This window comes from Pseudorca crassidens, chromosome X, assembly GCF_039906515.1.
Source record: "Pseudorca crassidens isolate mPseCra1 chromosome X, mPseCra1.hap1, whole genome shotgun sequence".
In the NCBI taxonomy this organism is placed as follows: Eukaryota; Metazoa; Chordata; class Mammalia; order Artiodactyla; family Delphinidae; genus Pseudorca; species Pseudorca crassidens.
In genome coordinates, this window is record NC_090317.1 from 114,949,457 (window position 1) to 114,968,687 (window position 19,231).

Here is a 19,231-nt window from a genome sequence, read left to right on the forward strand (position 1 = left end):
TACAAGAAATTATATTTTTCCTGTACATACATAAGCAAGTAGAGTTCAAAATCTTATAGTCTGTAGTTTGCTGTTCCATTGATAACTTCATCAATTGATACATTAAATTTGTGAAATCTGGTTCCCTTAATGTATGAGTAGATGCCTGTTCTTATGCTTCAAGCTCAAGAAGTTTCCCGTTTCTGAAAAGCTGTCTTTTCTTCCATAGACACAGCGTACTTTTGATTAAGCTGAGTGGAATGGCCAAGCCAGGGAAAAAGAGTGTCCAAAATGATAATAACAGTGAGGTGTTCTCTTTGTGGGACTACATCAGTTCAAGCAGGAAAATCGATGCACCTGGGGGGAGAGAACAATACTATTCCAGCATTATTAATGCCCAGGAGGCAACAAAAAGCACAGGGAGAAAAATTCACTCAACTTTGGCCATACAGAGAAAGAACAGGAGAGGTGGCTAAGCTTGCCCTCAGTCACTAAGGAGAGAATGTCCATTTGAGAGGCATTGCCAGGTTTACTTTCAGCCACTGTAGGTACTGAAAGAAAAGCCACATATTTAAAGTACTGTGGGCTTTTAAAAGTCTTGGCCATCTTTGTTTTTCATCACACTTAGTTCAGATGGAAGGCTAGGGTAGTGATACTGTCCTTGCTTTCCTGGTAACAAAGCTTGAAAGATGGTGAGTTCAGGAAGGAGAAATTTGCGTCATCGAAGCCAGAAATAGACCTTCTTAAAATGAAGGATTCCACTCAGCTGTTTTGCTCACTGATTCGTGCAATTTCTGTTACACAAATCCTTAGACTTTGAAGGTCTCCCTATTCTTAAAGCTACTAACAGCAACTGCCTCGAAAGCAAATAATCCGTGTCTGGTCTCCCTGACATTAAATGTAAAATCCAGAGGGAGCTTAGAAGAACTGTGGAGGCTAATGTACAAAGTACTCCAAGAAAGGAGAAATTCTTCTTATATTTCTCTTTGTCTGAGTCAGCTATGCTACAGTAATGGTGAGTAACAAATTGACTCAAAATTCTGTGTCTTAAAACAGACCTGCAGATTGGCTATACCTCAGCTGGGCTACGATGGACTCCAAGTTCAAGGTGTCAGCCTGTAGATGTGATTCACTTCTGTTCCCACATGTCTCCACGTTCTCCTTGGACCAGTGGCTACACAGGATAGGCTGTTCTCATGGCAACCAGAGGAATGCAAGAGGCTAAACCCAGCTATGCAAGTAAGTTTATAGCCTCTGCTTATGTCACAGCTGTTAACACTTTCTTGGCTAAAATGAGTCACATGGCGTAAGCCCAAAGTTAAGAGGTGAGGAAGTCGACTCAGTTCACCATGAATCCAGGGCAAGTATGTGGATATATGAGGAAGAAAATGAAGTATTGTGAGCAGTGCCCTAGTGAAAGGGATTTTTCTCTGGTTGGAACTGGAAGATTGCTATAGTAGTAGGGAATGTTTCTCTTTTGCTTGTTCAGGAAAAAATACCTAGTTGGTCACCTGACTAGCCTCATTCCACCTATTAAGGTCAGTGGGGACTGACTGCTTTCATGGATGTTCATACAATTTAGGTAGGTGGAAAAGAGAGAGAACATTTTCTTCTATGGCCTCTAAAAAGCCTAGAGCTGTGCTGTCCAAAATGGTAGCCACTAGCCATTTGTGCCTACCGGAATTTAAATTATTTTACATGAAATAATATTGAAAATTCACCTCCTCGGTTACACGAGCTACATTTAAAGAATGCAGTAGTCACACGTGGCTTGTGGCCACCCCACTGGACAGTGCAGCTCTATCATAATACCCCATTGATTGCCTTCATAACACGTCACACTCTAAAATCATCTTATATATTTGTCCACTTACTTACTTTCTCTCTCCCCCTGTGGTAGACTGAATAATGACCCCCTAGAGATGTACACATCCTAATTCTCTGAACTTGTAAGTGTTATTTTTTATGAAGAAGGGGACTTTGCAGATGTGATTGAGTTAAGGATCTTGAGTTGAGTTGGAGAGATTATCTAGATGGGCCCCGGGGTAATCACAATGGTCCCTATAAGAGGGCGGCAGGAGGGTCAGAGTCAGACAAAGGTGATGTGGTGATGGAAGGAGAGGGAACGAGAGAGAGAAAGATTTGAAGATGTTACATTCCTGGCTTTGAAGATAGAGGGAATGGGACATGAGCATGAAGGCAACTTCTAGAAGCTAGAAAGGGCAAGGAATTAGGTACTCTCTGGAGCCTCTAAAATGAATACTGCCCGGTGGACCCATTTTAGACGTCTGACCTGCGTAACTGAAAGATAAGTTTGTGTTGTTCTAAGCCAGTAAGTTTGTGGTAACTTGTTACAACAGAAATAGGAAACAAATACACTCTCCATTAGCATGTAAGACCTATTACCATGTCTGTCTCATCCACTACTTTATCTACAGCACCAAGCATAGTGCCTCTCGAAGAGCAGGCATTCTTAATTATTTGAGAAATAATGAGTTTATGGATAAAAGGCTAACATAAACTCCAAAAGGCGCTTCTAATACAGTATACCTTCCACAATCATGTGCCACATATCCACAATCTCCACCACTGGAGATCATCATTTTTTGCATCTTCTGTCCAGAAAATCACTACTGGGAGACATTAGATCAAAACAGGAGAGCATATTGAATGAGCAGCCACCAAAATTAATTTATCAGCTAAGCAAATAGTAGAACAGATCCATGCAGAACAAACAATAGTGAAGATTTCAAAAGAGAGAGAGAGAGAGAGAGAGAGGGAGGGAGGGAGGGAGGGAGAGGGAGAAACAGAGAAAGGAAGACCAAATGCTTTGTAATAGGCACATCAATAACAATTAGCAGGTGCCTTGCACTTTGAAGCTGCAATTCACCTTCATATATTTTATCGCATTTGAACTTCAACCACTCATAGTAAGCAAGCAGGCAGATATTAATCCCATCAGCTTACAGAAACTGGGGCTCAGAGATGTTAACTGTCATACTCATTGTACTGCAACTAGAAAGTGCCTTATATTCAAATCTCATGGCTTGACACCTAGTTTTCTTTCTGCTACACTTGAAATGACATCATGTGAAGTATTGGGAAGGCAGTGGAAAAATCCAACATTTCTGTTTCAAATTCAACTTAGCATTTTTCTGCTCAAAACGTCAAGGTATCTGGCAACTTTCAAGTCAAAGAAGACAACTGCAAAGACAAGCAGGCCACCCACTGAATGGCTAAAATCACAGCCAACACAATCCTTGTCTTTGGAATCAAATACACTCACATTTCAGAACTTAGAAACACAGCCTCCATTGAAGAGCAGCCTGCCTGTAGCAGGATGTTTGGAAGCAAAAAAGCGTGACTGTTTTGAACAAAATATAAAGTGTAGTACTTATTATTTAGCAAATAAATGGTTATACCTTAAATGGTTATGTAAGTTGCTACATCATAGCCTTGGTTTTGCTTCTTAGTCTGAGAAGCCTAAAATATTTACTGTCTTGCCCTTTAAGTAAAAGTTGCTCTTTAGATGAAAAGTGAGGCACAGGTACTAACAGAGAAATGTTTTTCCCTCAGCCCTGCCAGAGAAATAAGGATTGAAGGCCTACCTCAGTACCTCATTCTCTGATTTTCTGTCTACTTCTCTATGATTCAGCTCCTTCTTCCTTCATACAGAGAAAGTTTTTAATTTCCTCTCTTTCTGGAGGGGCAGAAAGCTAAAGAAGGATTTGGATTTTTTTATGGCTGTATAATGATCACTACAGTTTCATAAAACAACGATCATGGTATCATCATCTCATAGTCATGGAGGTTGATTGGGCTAAGCTAGCTGGTTCTCATGAGGAGTCTCTCAGTCCAGTGGTAGCTGAGGCTAAATTTTATCCAAAGGACAAGACAGGCTCTGAGATGCCTGTCACCTGAACTGGAAGACTCAAACAGCTTAGGAATGGAACAGCTGGGACATCTGTATCTCTGTGTGGTCTCTCCAGCAAGGTGGCTTCAGGTCAGCCATGCTGCTTATGTGGTTGCTCAGTGTTCCAAAGGTATGAGTCCAGAGAAAATTGTACTGCCTTTCTGCTTTTTATAACCTAGCCTTGGTAGTCTTGTAGTATCACTGTGTTCATCTTCTACTGCTACCATATCAAATTACCACAAATTTAGTGGTTCAAATAACACAAATTTATTATTTCAGTTTTGTAAGTCAGATGTCCAGGTATGCATGGCTGGTTCTTCTGCTCCTGGTCCCACCAGCAAAGCATGAGAGTTCCAGTTTCTCCAAGTCCTCACCAACACATGTATTTTGTTATTATTATTATTATTTTATTGAAGTATAGTTAATTTTAAATATTGTGTTTCAAGTGTACAGCAGTAATTCAGTTATACATATATGTATGTATCTATTCCTTTTCAAATTCTTTTCCATCATCATTATTATGATTGCTGTTCTAATGGATGTGAAGTGGTATCCCACTGTAGTTTTTTTTAACATCTTTATTGGAGTATAATTGCTTTACAATGGTGTGTTAGTTTCTGCTTTATAACAAAGTGACTCTGTTATACATATACATATGTTCCCATATCTCTTTCCTCTTACGTCTCCCTCCCTCCCACCCTCCCTGTCCCACCCCTCCAGGAGGTCACAGAGCACCGAGCTGATCTCCCTGTGCTATGCGGCTGCTTCCCACTAGCTATCTGTTTTACGTTTGGTAGTGTATACATGTCCATGCCACTCTCTCACTTTGTCACAGCTTACCCTCCCCCTCCCCATATCCTCACATCCATTCTCTAGTACCATTGTAGTTTTGATTTGCAGTTCCCTAATGATTAATGATGTTGAGCATTGTTTAATGTGCTGATTTGCCATCTGTGTATCTCCTTTAGAAAAATGTCTATCCAAGTCCTATGCCATTTTTTACTTGGGTCGTCTTTTTTACTTTTGAGTTATAAGTTCTTTTTATATTCTGGATACTAGACCCTTAACAGATAAATAATTTGCAAATATTTCTCTCACTGTATGGGTTGTCTTTTCACTTTCTTATTTTTCTAACTCTATTGAGATATATTTGACATAGAATATTGTGTATGTTTATAGTATAAAATGTGATGATTTGATATATGTGTACATTGTGAAATGATTAATACAAAAAGGTTAGTTAACACATCTATCACCTCACATAGTTACCAGTTTTCTGTGTGTGGTAAAGACTTTTCAGATATACTCTCTTAGCAACTTTCAAGTATACAATACAGTACTGTTAACTCTAATCATCATTCTGTACATTAGATCCCCAGAACTCATTCATTTTATAACTGGAAGTTTGGACACTTTGACCACCTTCACCCATTTCCTTTACCCATTCATCTGTTGTTGGACATTTAGGTTGTTTTCATGTCTTGGCTAGTAAATAATACTGCAGTGAACATAGGGGGTGCATATATCTCTTCTACATAGTGATTTTGTTTCCTTCTTATATACACCTAGAAGTAAAATTGCTGGATAATGTGGTTCTATTTTTAATTTTTTGAAGACTCTCCATACCGTCTTCCATGCCTATTTACAATCCACCAACAGCGCGCAAGAGTTCCCTTTTCTCCACGTACTCCTCAGCATTTTTTATCTCGTCTTTTTGATAGTTACCATTATAACAGATGTGAGGTGACAGCTCATTGTGGTTTTGAGTTGCATTTCCCTGATAGTGACGGTGAGCACCTTTTCATGTACCTGTGGCCATTTAATGTCTTCTTTGGAAAAATGTCTGTCCAGGTCCTTGTCCATTTTTAATTAGATTATTTGTATTTTTGCTATTGAACTGTATGAGTACTTTCTATATTTCGGCCATTAACTCCTTACCAGAAAGATGGTTTACAAATTATTTTCTCCCACTTCGTAGGTTGCCTTTTCATTCTATTGTTTGTTTCGATGTGCAGAAGCTTTATAGTTTGATGTAGTCCCACTTGTTTGTTTTTTATTTTGTTGCCTGTGCTTTAGGTGTCGTATCTAAAAAAATCGTTGCCAAGACACATGGGAAGGAACTTTTTCCCTGTGTTTTCCTCTAGGGGTTGTATGGTTTCAGGCCTTACATTTAAGTCTTTAATCCATTTCGAGTTAATTTTTGTGCCTGGTGTAAGATAGGGGTCCAGTTTCATTCTTTTGCATGTGCATATCCAGTTTTCCCAGTGCCATTTATTGAAAAGACTGTCTTTTCCCCATTGATTATTCTTGGTTCCCTTGTCAGATATTCATTGACCATATATGCATGGGTTTATTTATGGGCTCTCAATTCTGTTTCATTGGTCTGTTTTATGCCAGTATCATACTGTTGTGATTACTATAGATGTGTAGTATAGTTTGAAATCAGGAAACGTGATGGTGCCTCCAGCTTTGTTCTTCTTTCTAGGGATTGCTTTGGCTTTTCAGGGTCTTTTGTGGTTCCATATGTTATTTAAGATTCTTTTTTCCGTTTCTGTAAAATATGCTGTTGGAATTCTGATAGGGATTGCATTGAGTTTATAGATGGCTTTGGGTAGTATGGAAATTTTAACAATACTAATTTTCTGATCCATGAACGCAGGATATCTTTCCATTTGTGTCTTCTTCAATTTATTTCGTCAAAGTCTTGTAGTTTTCAGTGTACAGAGCTTTTGCCTCCTTGGTTAAATTTATTCCCAAGTATTTTATTGTTTTTTGATGCTATTGGTCTCTTCACTTTGATGCTCTCCTTTGAAGCAGAAAAGCTTTTCATTTTAATGAAGTCCAATTTGCCTATTTTCCTTTGGTTCCTTGGGTCTTGATGTCATATCTAAGAAATGGGTGCCTAACCTGAGGTTACAAAGATTGTTTTCTTCTAAGATTTTTATAATTTAGCTCTTACATTTAAGTCTTTGATCCATTCGAGTTAATTTTTATATGTGACGTGAAGTAGGGATCCAAGTTCATTCTTTTGCCTGTAGATATCCAGTGATTCCATTATAGATATTGATATTCCACATTGATTACATTATTAATGAAAAAACTATTCTTTCCCCCGTTGAACGGTCTTGGTACCCTTGTCAAAAATCACTTGACTATAGATGTATGGGTTTATTTCTGGGTTTCATTAATCTGTGTCTATCTTTATGCCAGAACTACAACTGTCTTTAACAAGAGAAAAACAGAAGTTTTTTAACATGAGAAACTAAAAAAGGTGGTTAGAACTTGGGCTTATATTGCATCTTTACAAAAGAACAAAAAATTTTTATAGAAGAGACAAGAGGTTTCTAGGGTGGCAAATTGTAGGACGGTGAATATATGGGGGAGCTAGTGGAAGTTAAGGGCTAGTTAGGAAAGTTATATAGTTTTTTTCTGATCCCATCTCTGGGCTGATAAGGGTCTTGAGCTGTCTCCTGTGATTAACTTCTGTGCTTCCTGGTTAGAAGGGACGGGGGACACCTTTACAAATTTGTGTCTAGCTTTTAGGCAAATGGTGGGAGACAGAAAGCTTTTCTTCGTATATGCTTCTTCTCAATAACATTCAGCTCACCATTAATCTTATGCCAAAGTGGCATGTTTTGTGGTGGCATTCTGCTACTCTTTATGGCTCTACTTCAGAGTTAATGGGCTAGTTTTTAGTAACTATACTGTGGCGATAATGTCCTTGGTTTTACGAAACAAATGCTGATCTCTTTTAGTGTGACTTATGCAGCTTATTCTCAAACAGTACAGAAAACAATTATATATTTGGGGGACCTGGATGAAGGTCATTGGAATTTTTAATTTGCAGTTTCACTGAGGTATAATTACAGTAAAACACTGTGTGAGTTTAAGGCGTATAACATATTGACTTGATATATTTATATATAACAAATTGATTACCACCATAGCATCAGATAACAACTCCATTCCATCACATAATTACCATTTCTTTTTGTGTGTGTGGTAAGAACATTATTTCTACTCTTTTAGCAACTTCAAGTACATAATACAGTATTACTAGCTACAATCACCAAACTGTATATTAGATCCCCCCCAACGTGCTAATCTTATAATTGGAAGTTTGTACCCTTTGACTATTTTCTCCCATTTCCCCTACTCCCCATAATCATTACTCTACTCTGTTTCTCTATGGTCAGCTTTTTTAGGTTCCACATATAAGTGATGTCATAGAGTATTTTTCTCTGACTTATTTCACTTAGTATAATGCCCTCAAAGTTCATTTTAGTTATTGCAGACAGGAGGATTTCTTTCTTTATCATTGTTGAATAATCTGCTATTGTGTGTGTGTGCCAGCCATATTTTCTTTACCCACGTATCCATTAATTGACATGCAGTTTTTTTTCCACATCTTAGGTATATCTGAATGATGCTTCAGGAGCATGGATGTGCAGATATCTCTTTAAGATGCAGATTTCAATTCCTTTGAATATATACCCAGAAGTAGGATTGCTGGATCAATTTGTAATAATCTGAGAAACTGCCATAGTATTTTCTCTGGTGGCTGTGCCAATTTGCATTCCCACCTACAGTCACAGGTTACCTTTTCACCAGACTCTTGCCAACAATTTCTTATCTTTTTGATGATAGCCATTTTAACAGATATGAGATGATATCTCATTGTAGTTTTGATTTGCATTTTCCTAATTAGTGGCGTTGAGCACGTTTTTATCGAAAGCTATCCATTCAGTTCCTATGCCCATTTTGGAATTGGGGTGTTTTTTGGGGGGGGGCAGGGGCTATTGAATTGTGTGAGTTCTTTATATATATTGGATATTAACCCCCAAGTATTTTCTCCCACTCTTTAGGTTTCCTTTTCATTTTTGTGCTGTGCAGATGCTTTTTAGACTGATGTAGTCGCACTTAGTATTTCTGCCTGTGTTGCTTGTGCTTTTGGTGTCATATCCGGGAAATTGCTGCAAAGATCAACGTCAAGGAGATTTCCTTCTGTTTTCCCCTAGGAGCTTTACATTTTCATGTCTTCCATTTGAACCTTGAATCCATCCTGAGGCTGTTTTTTTGACTGGTGTAAGATAGGGGTGTAATTTCATTCTTCTGTATTTACTTATCCAGTTTTCTCAACACCATTTATTGCAGAGACTATCATTTCCTCATTGAGTATTCTTGGCTCCCTTGCCAAGTATTAGTTGACCATATATATGCAAGGGTTTCTGGGCTGTACATTGTGTTCCATTGGTCTGCGTATGTATTTTTATGCCAGTGCCCTACTGTTCCCATTAGTAGAGCTTTGTAGTACAGTTTGAAATCAGGAAGTGGGATGCCTCTGGCTTCTTCCTCAGTATTATTTTGGCTATTAATGGTCTTTTGTGGCTCCATATGAAATTTAGGGGTTTTTTTGCTATCTGTGAAAATTGCTATTGGGATTTTGATAAGGATTGCATTGAATTCTGTAGATGGCCTTGGGTAATATACACATTTAAACAATATTTTTCCAATCCATGAACAGGGGGCATTTTTCCTTTTGTTTGTGTCTTCAATTTATTTCACCAAAGTCTTATAGCTTTCATTTTACAGATCTTTGACCTCCTTTGTTAGATCTATTCATATGAATTATGCATTTTTTAATCCCCTGAACCCCATGAATTATATTTTTTAACGCTATTGTGAATGGGATTGTTTCATTTCTTGTTAGTGTATAGAAACCCAACTGTTTTCTGTATGTTGATTTTGCTTCCTGCAACTTTAGTTCCAGTAGTTTTTTGGTAAGGTCGTTAGTATTTTCTGTATATATTTTCTGTATATAAGATCATATTATCTAGAAACAAAGACAGCTTGACTTCTTCCTTTCCTGTTTTAATGGTTTTTATTTCTTTTTCTTGACAGATTTCTCTGTCTAGTACTTCCAGTACTGTGTTGAAAAGTGGTGAGAGTGGACATCCTTGCCTTGTTCCTGATCTTAGAGGAAAAGCTCTCAAGCTTTCACCATTAAGTAAGTAAACTTTCACCATTAAGTAACTTTCACCATTAAGTAAGTATGATGTTGGTGTGGGTTTGTCACATATGGCCTTTATTTTGTAGAGGTATTTTGCTTCTATACCCAATTTGTTGACTGTTTTAATCGTGAGCCAATACTGAATATCATCTAATGCTTTTTCTGCATCTACTGATCGTGATCATGTGATTTTTACCTTTCATTCCATTAATATAGTGTATCATGCCTACTGATTTGCATATGTTGAGCCATCCTTGTATCCCAAGGGTAAGTCCTAGTTGATCCATTGGTATATGATCAGTTTAATGAGCTGTTCAATTTGGTTTGTTAATATTTGGTGAGAATTTTTGGTTCTATATTCATCAGGCATATTGGCCTGTAATTTTATTTTCTTGTGTCTTTGTCTGGCTTTGGTATCAGGGTAATGCTGACCTTGTAAAATGAGTTGGGGAATGTTCCCTCCTCTTCAGTTTTTTGGAAGAGTTAGAGAAGTATTGGTGTTTGTTAATTCTTTGGTAGAGTTCAGCAGAGAAGCAGTCTGGTCCCTGGCTTTTGTTTGTTGGGAGGTTTTTGATTACTGATTCAGTCTTCTTACGTGTTATTGGTATGTTCAGATTTTCTGTTTCTTCATGATTCAGTCTTGGTATGTTTTTAGGAATTTATCCGTTTCTTCTATTACAGCTGTCTTTATTGTAGGTTTGTAGTTAGATGTGAAATTGTGAATTCCGAGGCCTCCACCAACATCCTTCCTTCTCCTTCAAGATTGTTTGTTTTTAGCTCATCTAGGTCTCTTACATTTCCTTGTGAATTTCAAGATCAACTTGACAATTTCTGCAAAAAACAAAAAAAATGACAGTTGGACTTTTGATTGATAGGTATTGAATCTATAGGTCAATTTGGGGAGTATTGCCATCTGCACAATATTAAGTTTTCCATACCATGAAATTGATAAGGCTTTTTAAGCCATAGTTCTAATATTAAGTTTTCCATACCATGAAATTGATAAGGCTTTTTAAGCCATAGTTCTAACGGGTGCTGCTGAACTATTTATTTAGGCCTCCAGAATCTTGACTATCATCACAAATTGGGGTCCTTTTTTTTTCCATACCTACTTCCATATTCTGTCTGTTGCTGCAAATGTAGGGTTTAATAACGTAGTGGCTTCTTAAGCGATGGGGAACATAAAATCTAAAATTAACTCTGAGATATTGGTGTTGGGAATGCAAAATAGTATGATCACTATGGAGGGGAATTTGGCAATACCTATAAAAATTTACAAAATACTGTGGGAGATTCCCACACACACACCAGAGGCTAGGCCAGCAAGCTTGCTCTCTGTCTCTCTCTTCCTTTAACTGAGGACGTAGTTTTTGAGAGTCCCAGTATTATGAAGAAGTGTGTATGTATCTTTCAGTTCCAACTGCCATGTCATACAAGCCTACAGCCTTGTCTCCTATCCTCCAGAAGGCATTAAAAGCCAATTTGCTGACTTACAAACATCGGCGTTCATCCCATCTTCATCCAGAGCCCCTCAGCCTCAGTTCAGGTACTTAGACTCTGTTTTTCACTTTTCTTTTGGATTTTTCCCCTTGAGAATTTCCCCTAATTTCTTACAAGCTCAACTATCCATTTAAAAAGATATCACCTCCCCCTTTCCCAGAACCGTTTCTAAGTACTTTATTTATATAGTAGGATGATTGTATTGGATCGCAGATATAAGTACAATAAATAAATCTGGTTGACAGACTATCCTCCCTGAGTTACCTTTTATCTCCTGTTTTTTCCGTATACAAATCATTTTTCCACCACACTAAATTGTAATGAAGAAGACCTCTTGCCTAACAAGGAGGTCACTGAATTGGTCACTAACCCCACCCACGGGAACCTTGATTGGCTGCTTAAGGGGTGTTCTTCCCACCCATAATTATATATTGTAGTTACCAGACAAGCCAGATGGCCCCCTGGGGAACATCCCCTCCCCGACAGAGGAAACAGATAACCAAAATTTCTCCCAGGCTCTCCTACAAACGATCAGGAATGGCTCAGCTAGAGGCCAACGTTCAGAAGCTGATAGAAGCAGCAGTAGGGACTTTTCCCCATGAGCTGCATTGGTCCTAGGTTGAATTGTGTATTCAGAAAAAAGGACAGCACTTGAAGTCCTTTGTTGAATGCTCCGTACAGACTTTAGAAAGGTATAATGTATTAAACCCTGAAGCTCCACTTAAGAAACCCAGCACTTTAGAAATATTTAAATGGTAATTACCCTAGACCTCTAGTAATAGGCAAATATACCCCCACAACTCCCAGGAGAAAACGTGGCTACTTTGTGCTTTTGTGATGTAGATTTTCTACCCCATCTTCTCTAGGACCTAAGATCTATTCTTTGAAATGCAAAGGAGGTGTTTTGAAATTTGGCGAAGATTTTGAAAAATCTTAGGTGTTTTCTCCACATATATTAGTAAGGGGGTAAACTTATTATTCCAACTTCCAGAAACAGTTTGGATCCAACTGTTCTTTTATAAACAAGTGAGTTTTGTATTATTGTACCTGAGTCATGGCTAAAATTTTAGAATGACAGCTATAAGGTCTGTGTTTGCATCTGTGTGTTTATGTATGTCTGTTGTAGGCGCGTGATATTTTTCTACCTTCTGACGGTACTGCCAAAATTAATTTGTAAAAGAGCTCTGTTTAAAAGGGGAAAAACATAAGCGCTTACTTGAATTAAGTTTTCTTAAGCTCTCTGAGAAATACAGAAACTAACCCAAATGTTTTTCAAGTTAATGCCTTAAGTTTGTTGGTTTAATTAAAATAGTAGGTCTTCAGAATTATCAGCATTAAATATAGTTTTTTCCTCCTAAGTTTACTAGTCGTAAGGTCGTGTTTTATCTGCTACAAACTGTCAACAAGAGAAATATAGCTTAAGATGACGGCTAGCTAGCTAATGTCTTGTGAAATTTTATTGAGTAATCTAAACATAATTGTTAGGAGCAAGTGATTTATTAGATACATGTAGGTTACAGTATATCTAGTTTAAAAGTTTCCCAAATCTTTTCAGTAACTTCCAGTTTTGCTGAGTTAATTGATGGAAATTCACTGAATATCTAGATCATTTCCAAATAAGATAAAGTATTGAACATTGAACATAGGTTTACCTATTTTGGTTTCTTGTTACAGAGGAAGTAAAGACACTGGTCTGTTCTTGTGCCAGATTGAAAAATTGTACTGTATAAAAGGTAGATGTTGCTAAAAATTATGAAATGTATTCATAAATTTCCCAATCTAAAGAATGCTGGTGTAACAGTTCACAATGGCTTACTACTTAGTTTTCACGAGAAATTAAGGTCTCTAAGAATTCTAGTTAATATGTAATTAAAACTACTAGAGATAATAAGGGAAACAATTTTATATACAAGGAAAGTAGTATTGTTTGGGGCTAAGCAAAGGTACAAGTTATGGAGATGCATTTTTGTTAAGGGAAATGAAAGTAACTTTGTCCTCAAGTAAAGCTGGTTGTTTCAGAACGGGAAAGAGGAGAATAAAGGACAGACTCAGTGGATGTGGGCACTTGTGAGGAAAGGAGAATAAAGGACAGACTCAGTGGATGTGGGCACTTGTGAGGAAAGAATTTTACCTTGTGTAGTCAAGCTGGATAAAATTGAATTGTTATCATAAGGCTTTTAAAAATAAGTTTTAATATCAAGAGTATACTTATATAAAACTAAAACTTAATTTTCTTCCATCTAGTAAATGGAAAAAGTTTTCTTAGACTTTTGGTGTGCTCTTGATAAAGAGATTGCTAAGGGTTTTGCTCTGCCTAGAAAGCAAAGATTTTGTGTCTTGCCGAACTAATTTCCTGTGCTCCATGTTGTCTTAATCAGGCCTTTGATTACTGAAGAAAACCGAATCTTCTTAATATTAAATGAGCTAAGTTTTGCCCACAACTATGTAACCTTCTATATTTGCCTTTAAAATATTTTGTTACTTTAACTAGATGAAGTGTTTTTTCATAATGATCTGTGATCCTATTTAGTCAAGTGTCCAGAAACTTTTGATATGTTTGACAAACTTTCAAAATCAAATTCTACATTAAATCTTTTTGAGCTGGAAGTAACTTTGGGACCTGCCAGAGGGCCCTTGGAATACCTCAAAAGATTTGTTCTCTCTACTTATGAAAGAGAGATACTAATTAGGCTTAATTGAGGTGTTAATTACATGGGAAGCATTGTCAAGTATATGAAGTGACACTAAGCCTTCTTTATGTTGCATTTGTCCAGAATTTGTGTGAAGTTCCTGAAATCTGATAATGCTATTGCTTTTAATTCTAGTTATCATCTTAAAATGTATGTCACAGAAATAACCAAATTTCCTTGTCAATCTCTCATATCTTTAACCACGGCCATTTTAAAGTCCTTTGTCATTTACAGACAGCTGTTGTTTGTTTTACTCTGATGCTTTTGCAGAAGTGTTTCATCTTCAGAGAGATTCACGGAAATGACTCTGATAAGTCAAGAATTAATTATGTGGGACTGAGTGGACTGATGAGGAAGATTATATAATTTTATGCCTTTTTCTTTAAAAAAACATGGTTATGTCTTCTTTGTCCAGACCTAAGGAACTCTCTTCTGTTAAGCCATCTGTGACTTACAGCTATTGGGTAGAGTATACCTTTGTGAACAAAGATGAAACAATTACAGTTTTCTCCCTACCTGATCCCTCCAGAATTTAGAAACTGTTTGTTAGTGAATATTCTTATTTTCATGGCAATACTGTTATTTGCATATGTTCACTATGGTTACATTACCAAGGCTTTGACTGGCAGGTCATATTTGAGAATAATGTGCATAGACTCAGATATGACCCGAGAGCTTTAAGGAAGTAAGGGTGACTTTATGCAGCCCATAAAGCCCCCTGTAAAACAGGGTTCCTAGCAGCCTAACCAGGTGAGTAAGGAAGGACACTTCCTGGCAGATGCAGGAACCTCAGGATATTTGGGGGACCCTGGAGGAGAAAAACCGTTTCAGTAGAAACTATAATACACACTTGTGGTTATCAGATTCTGTTAACCACATTCTGAGATTTTGTTATATACATGTAAACTGGACCGGATCCTGAGTTCTTCTCGTTTCCTCCAGTATCTGACTACACCTCTCCAAACTAACATTTCCAATTTTCTCCTCCCCTTTTGACCTGGAATCACTGAGAACAAAAGCTGCCCTTTCCCACAAAACCCTGCAAACTGAACGTGAACAACTTGATGTAAACTTCAGAGAAATCACCATGACAGCTCATTTACACAATCTTTGTGCCTGCTGCTGCGTGGGCCACTCAGAACACCCGCCAACATCATCAGAAACATTCAAACCGCAAAAGGCGCTTCAACCCCAACCTCTAGATATCTTCTCTTGTCGACTGCCTGCCCTTAGGACTCGGTCTGTGTTTTCAGTGTGCTCCAGCTATTAACCTTTGTTTTTCTTTCGTTTCCATAGAAACGCCTTCCTTAGTAAATACCTGATCGCTCATACCATTTAGGCCTAACTTTAGGAGCCCACCTAAATCACCGCCTCCTAAAATGAGATGCACTGTTTAACTGAACGGACCTTTGCTCAAGATTAAGAGACTGGTTCAGTAAGATCTGGAGCAATCGATCAACTTAGCTTCTGGGCTATGACTGTGAAACTTCTTGGGGAAGTTTCAAAGGCAGGGCTGAAAGGGAGTAGAACTGGTCACCCTAAAATATGCCTCTTCTGCATAAGGATTATTTTAGGCTGTTTTTTAAAGAAAAGGAACCGCAGACACAGGAAAAGCTTTGAAAACCAAGCAGAAGTTACCCTTTTGTAAATAAGAAACTTACATTTACGAGGGAGGGAAATCTTCATTTATTTGTAAGGGTGTCGCCTCTGTACCCGGAAGAGGAGGATGACTCAATCTCTAACCAGTAGAGCTGTACAGCAACTTAAATCTCCATTACAACTGGAAAAAAAAAAGGCAGAGAAGAAAATTAGATCTACGGAACCATTTCAATTAGGTAAAAATATGCTTAGAAAAAAGTGTGGATAGACCTGTGACAAAATGTTAACAATGTTTGCCTTTTTGGCTGGTAGGATTATGGATATTTTTCTTTTTTGTACTTTTTTTAGTTACTATAAATTTATTTTGTGATCAGAAAATACCTAATAAGCTATTTTTTAACCCAAGGGCATCCACACCTTTCCCTCTCTTATACACTACAGGAATATGAAACATTTCATTTTGATCTGACCCTTGATTCTGACTCTTTTGACAAAATGCTGCAGAGTTATTATGACAGACGACATGAGAATAGTTCACGGAGCTTTATCATATTTAGGCTGCCCAACTGGTTAGCAACACTTCAGCGGCACTTCAGTCTTCTGGCAAATGTCACCACTGCACAGCACAGTGGGATCCCATCAACTCTACTCACTTGAAAGCACCTGACCAAAATTAAAAAGTTGTCTTATTAATAAAAAGCGACGACTGATTGATATACTGCAAAAGCAAATCATGTTGATCCCAAATCTTTCTTACAGTGTTAATTCACTGACCATTCCCTAGTGTCACTATTATTCCTAGGGAAAATGTGGTCCCTGAGTTGCAACAGCTTCTTTTTAGAAGCCTTGCACCTCACATTACCAGATCTATGCAGAAGTGGTATATTTAATGCTCTCTAATGCCCTGAGCTCCTTATTGCAAATCTGGAACCATATATCCCACTGATAACTATATTATCACAAATTCTGGAAAGAAAATGCTTTTCAAATTTCAAGCAGTCTTTCTAGCTGAAAACCCAGTGAAAGTTGAGAGATTTTTTTGAAGACCTCATCATCATTTTCTTTGCTTCTTTCAAGGTAACAGGATTTTCAAACTATCACCCTTACATTTTCAAAAGGTTTCATTTCAAGCTGTTTTAGGTTTGCAACAGTCTTACAAAAGCATTGCAGGGCTCCCCTTGGTTGAATATGCAAATTGTGGTTCACTTTAGATATTCAGACTCAACAACAGTGGGCTTCAGTATGCTACTTAGGGGTGGAAAAATGCATGTGTATTATTTTGTTTTACTTTTGGCCCAGGCAGGTATGAATGGGGGAGTCAGGTGGCATGGCCACGAATAGGACAGTTTCATTTTGTTTTGGATTCTTAAACAAAGCTATTTGGAAACATAAGCTTGAACCAACCACGTCTCTAGGGAAGTCCTACAAAAAACTGAATTCATTTTGAATCCAAACCTCAAGGACAAAAATTCATGAAATTGAAAAACGGAATCTTGCCTTCAGCCCCTTAGGAAACCTCAGTAAGAAATTTAAAAGGGAAACAATGGACCTTCTCCATGACTGAGCAGGATAATATGCCTTTTCTCTTTGGATGATCTGAATTAGAGGAATGGTACCTTGCAGCTGATTGGCTCACTTTGCAATCCCAAAACTTGGTTTCCTATTGAGTTTACATAAATTGAATAAGTTCCGTGAAAAATGGTCTCTGTGATGACTGGTCATAACTGCACTATGTTTGCGTGACAATGTTTCGCTCGCCATTTTATCACCTGTGGCTAGCACAAGACCTGGCACAGAGAAGGCCTTCAGTAAATACTTGTGAAGTAAGGGAAACTCTGGTTGCCTTAGATTAAAACAGAAGTTAGCCTGAAGGCACCAAGATGGAGATAATCAGAACTGCACTGACACAAAGCATGAGTAAGAATCACAAAGGAAACCAATTCTAACATTCTAGAGAAAAGTCATCCCCTGAAATTGGAGAAGTACTACCACCAATGGCACCAGCTGCAGGTAAACCATTCAGCTTTGTTTTAGTTCCCTCATTTGAAAAATGAGGATGTTCTACGTCTAAAGTGTTCTGAGTTTCTTCTAAACCTCTCGGCCTTCCCTATGTCCCAAAACTTATTTGAGACAACTGAAGTGATTCTTTTGGTCAGTTTCCTCTCCTAGGATCAAGCTACTACTGTCTTTTCTGAAGAGCACTTCTGTGTTCTCTTTAACTGTCCTTCACATACAAGACTCTCGACTCCTCCTACGTAGGTTATGATGCAAACCTCAAGTTGGCTGCACACTTCTTTTTTTTGCCTTTTCTGCCCTTATCTTCGTCTCTCTTCCACAGCAGTGAAACGTACTTGCAAGGCTGCTTCCCGAGACTGAGACCAAAGTCTGTGGTGATACGTGGAATAAAGCCTCAGAGAATTTTAATTCAGATCATTGACCTTACCAACCTGGTGTTTTAACAACTCACAAACCTTGGCCTATCTCAGTCAGTAGCTTAAACGTATTAACTCTAACATAGCCTTAAAGATGATGATTACATCCTTTCAAACCCCAAGATCTAAACAAACAGAAAAAAATTTAGAAATCTCATAGAACAGACTAGTGGCCTTTCAAGCTAAACTTAGAGTCTATTTGTGACTAATCTAGGGCCTGACCTATACAGGTATATCAGATACGTTTATTACCTTCCAGAGAGAAATAATTAGTAGCAGTCATCTCCTGTTTTTGTTTCCTTATCTGTGACTTTTTCCCTTTCTACTTTGCTTTTTCATAACTTTATCTTTTCCTCACATACAAATTTAGATACTGCATGAAAGAACTCTCTGACGACAGCCATTAAGAAATCCAGGAGTGGAATAGAGTACAGCATACAGAAATGTATTTTATATGGTAAGAAATTATGTGTGTTTCCAAAACTAATGGTTGTATTTGTTCAGAGATACGATGACACAGGATGACTGTAGCAGAAAGTGGAGACAAGATGAGTGGAATCAAAGACCAATTAATCAGAATGCTTCTGGAATGGGATCTACCAAATAATTTACTTTCCTGGTCAACAGTAATTAAATTTGTAGATTCTTAAAAGAATTCTTGTTATTTATTTGACCCTCACAACTACTCAGGAAGGCAAACCAAGTGTTAAGTATTATCCCAGTATCACAAATGACAAGACTAAGGCTGAGAGAGACTCAGTTATTTGTCTAAGATTACACAACCAGGAACTGATTTTCAGATCTAACTGAAAATGCCATAGCCTTTTCAGTATACTGTATAACATCTGATTGATTAGCCAAAAATTAACCTAGACCACCTTTTTAAAACTCCTGTTAAAAATTATTCTAAAGCATTTTCATACACTTGCCTCACGAAACAAGGTATGCTAAACGTAGTAAATCATTTTGATAATATAAATACAGAAAAGACTGATTTGATCATGATTTTAAAAACAGCCCAGACACAGAAAACAAACTTATGGTTACCAAAGGGGAAAGGGTGGGGGGGGGGGGCAGATAAATTAGGGGTTTGGGATTAACACATACA

At 37.7% G+C, this 19,231-nt stretch overlaps 1 long non-coding RNA gene across 2 annotated transcripts in view; it reads left to right on the forward strand.

The window, feature by feature from the left end:
• LOC137216278 (uncharacterized) overlaps positions 1-18,744 on the forward strand; it is a 428,489-nt gene extending 409,745 nt beyond the window's left edge. For both annotated transcript variants that reach the window (XR_010939676.1, XR_010939677.1), the window contains 3 exons: positions 1,036-1,218; positions 9,794-9,899; positions 15,790-18,744. This is a non-coding gene — a long non-coding RNA (uncharacterized lncRNA). The remainder of the gene's footprint in view (positions 1-1,035; positions 1,219-9,793; positions 9,900-15,789) is intronic.
• Positions 18,745-19,231: the final 487 nt, after the last annotated feature.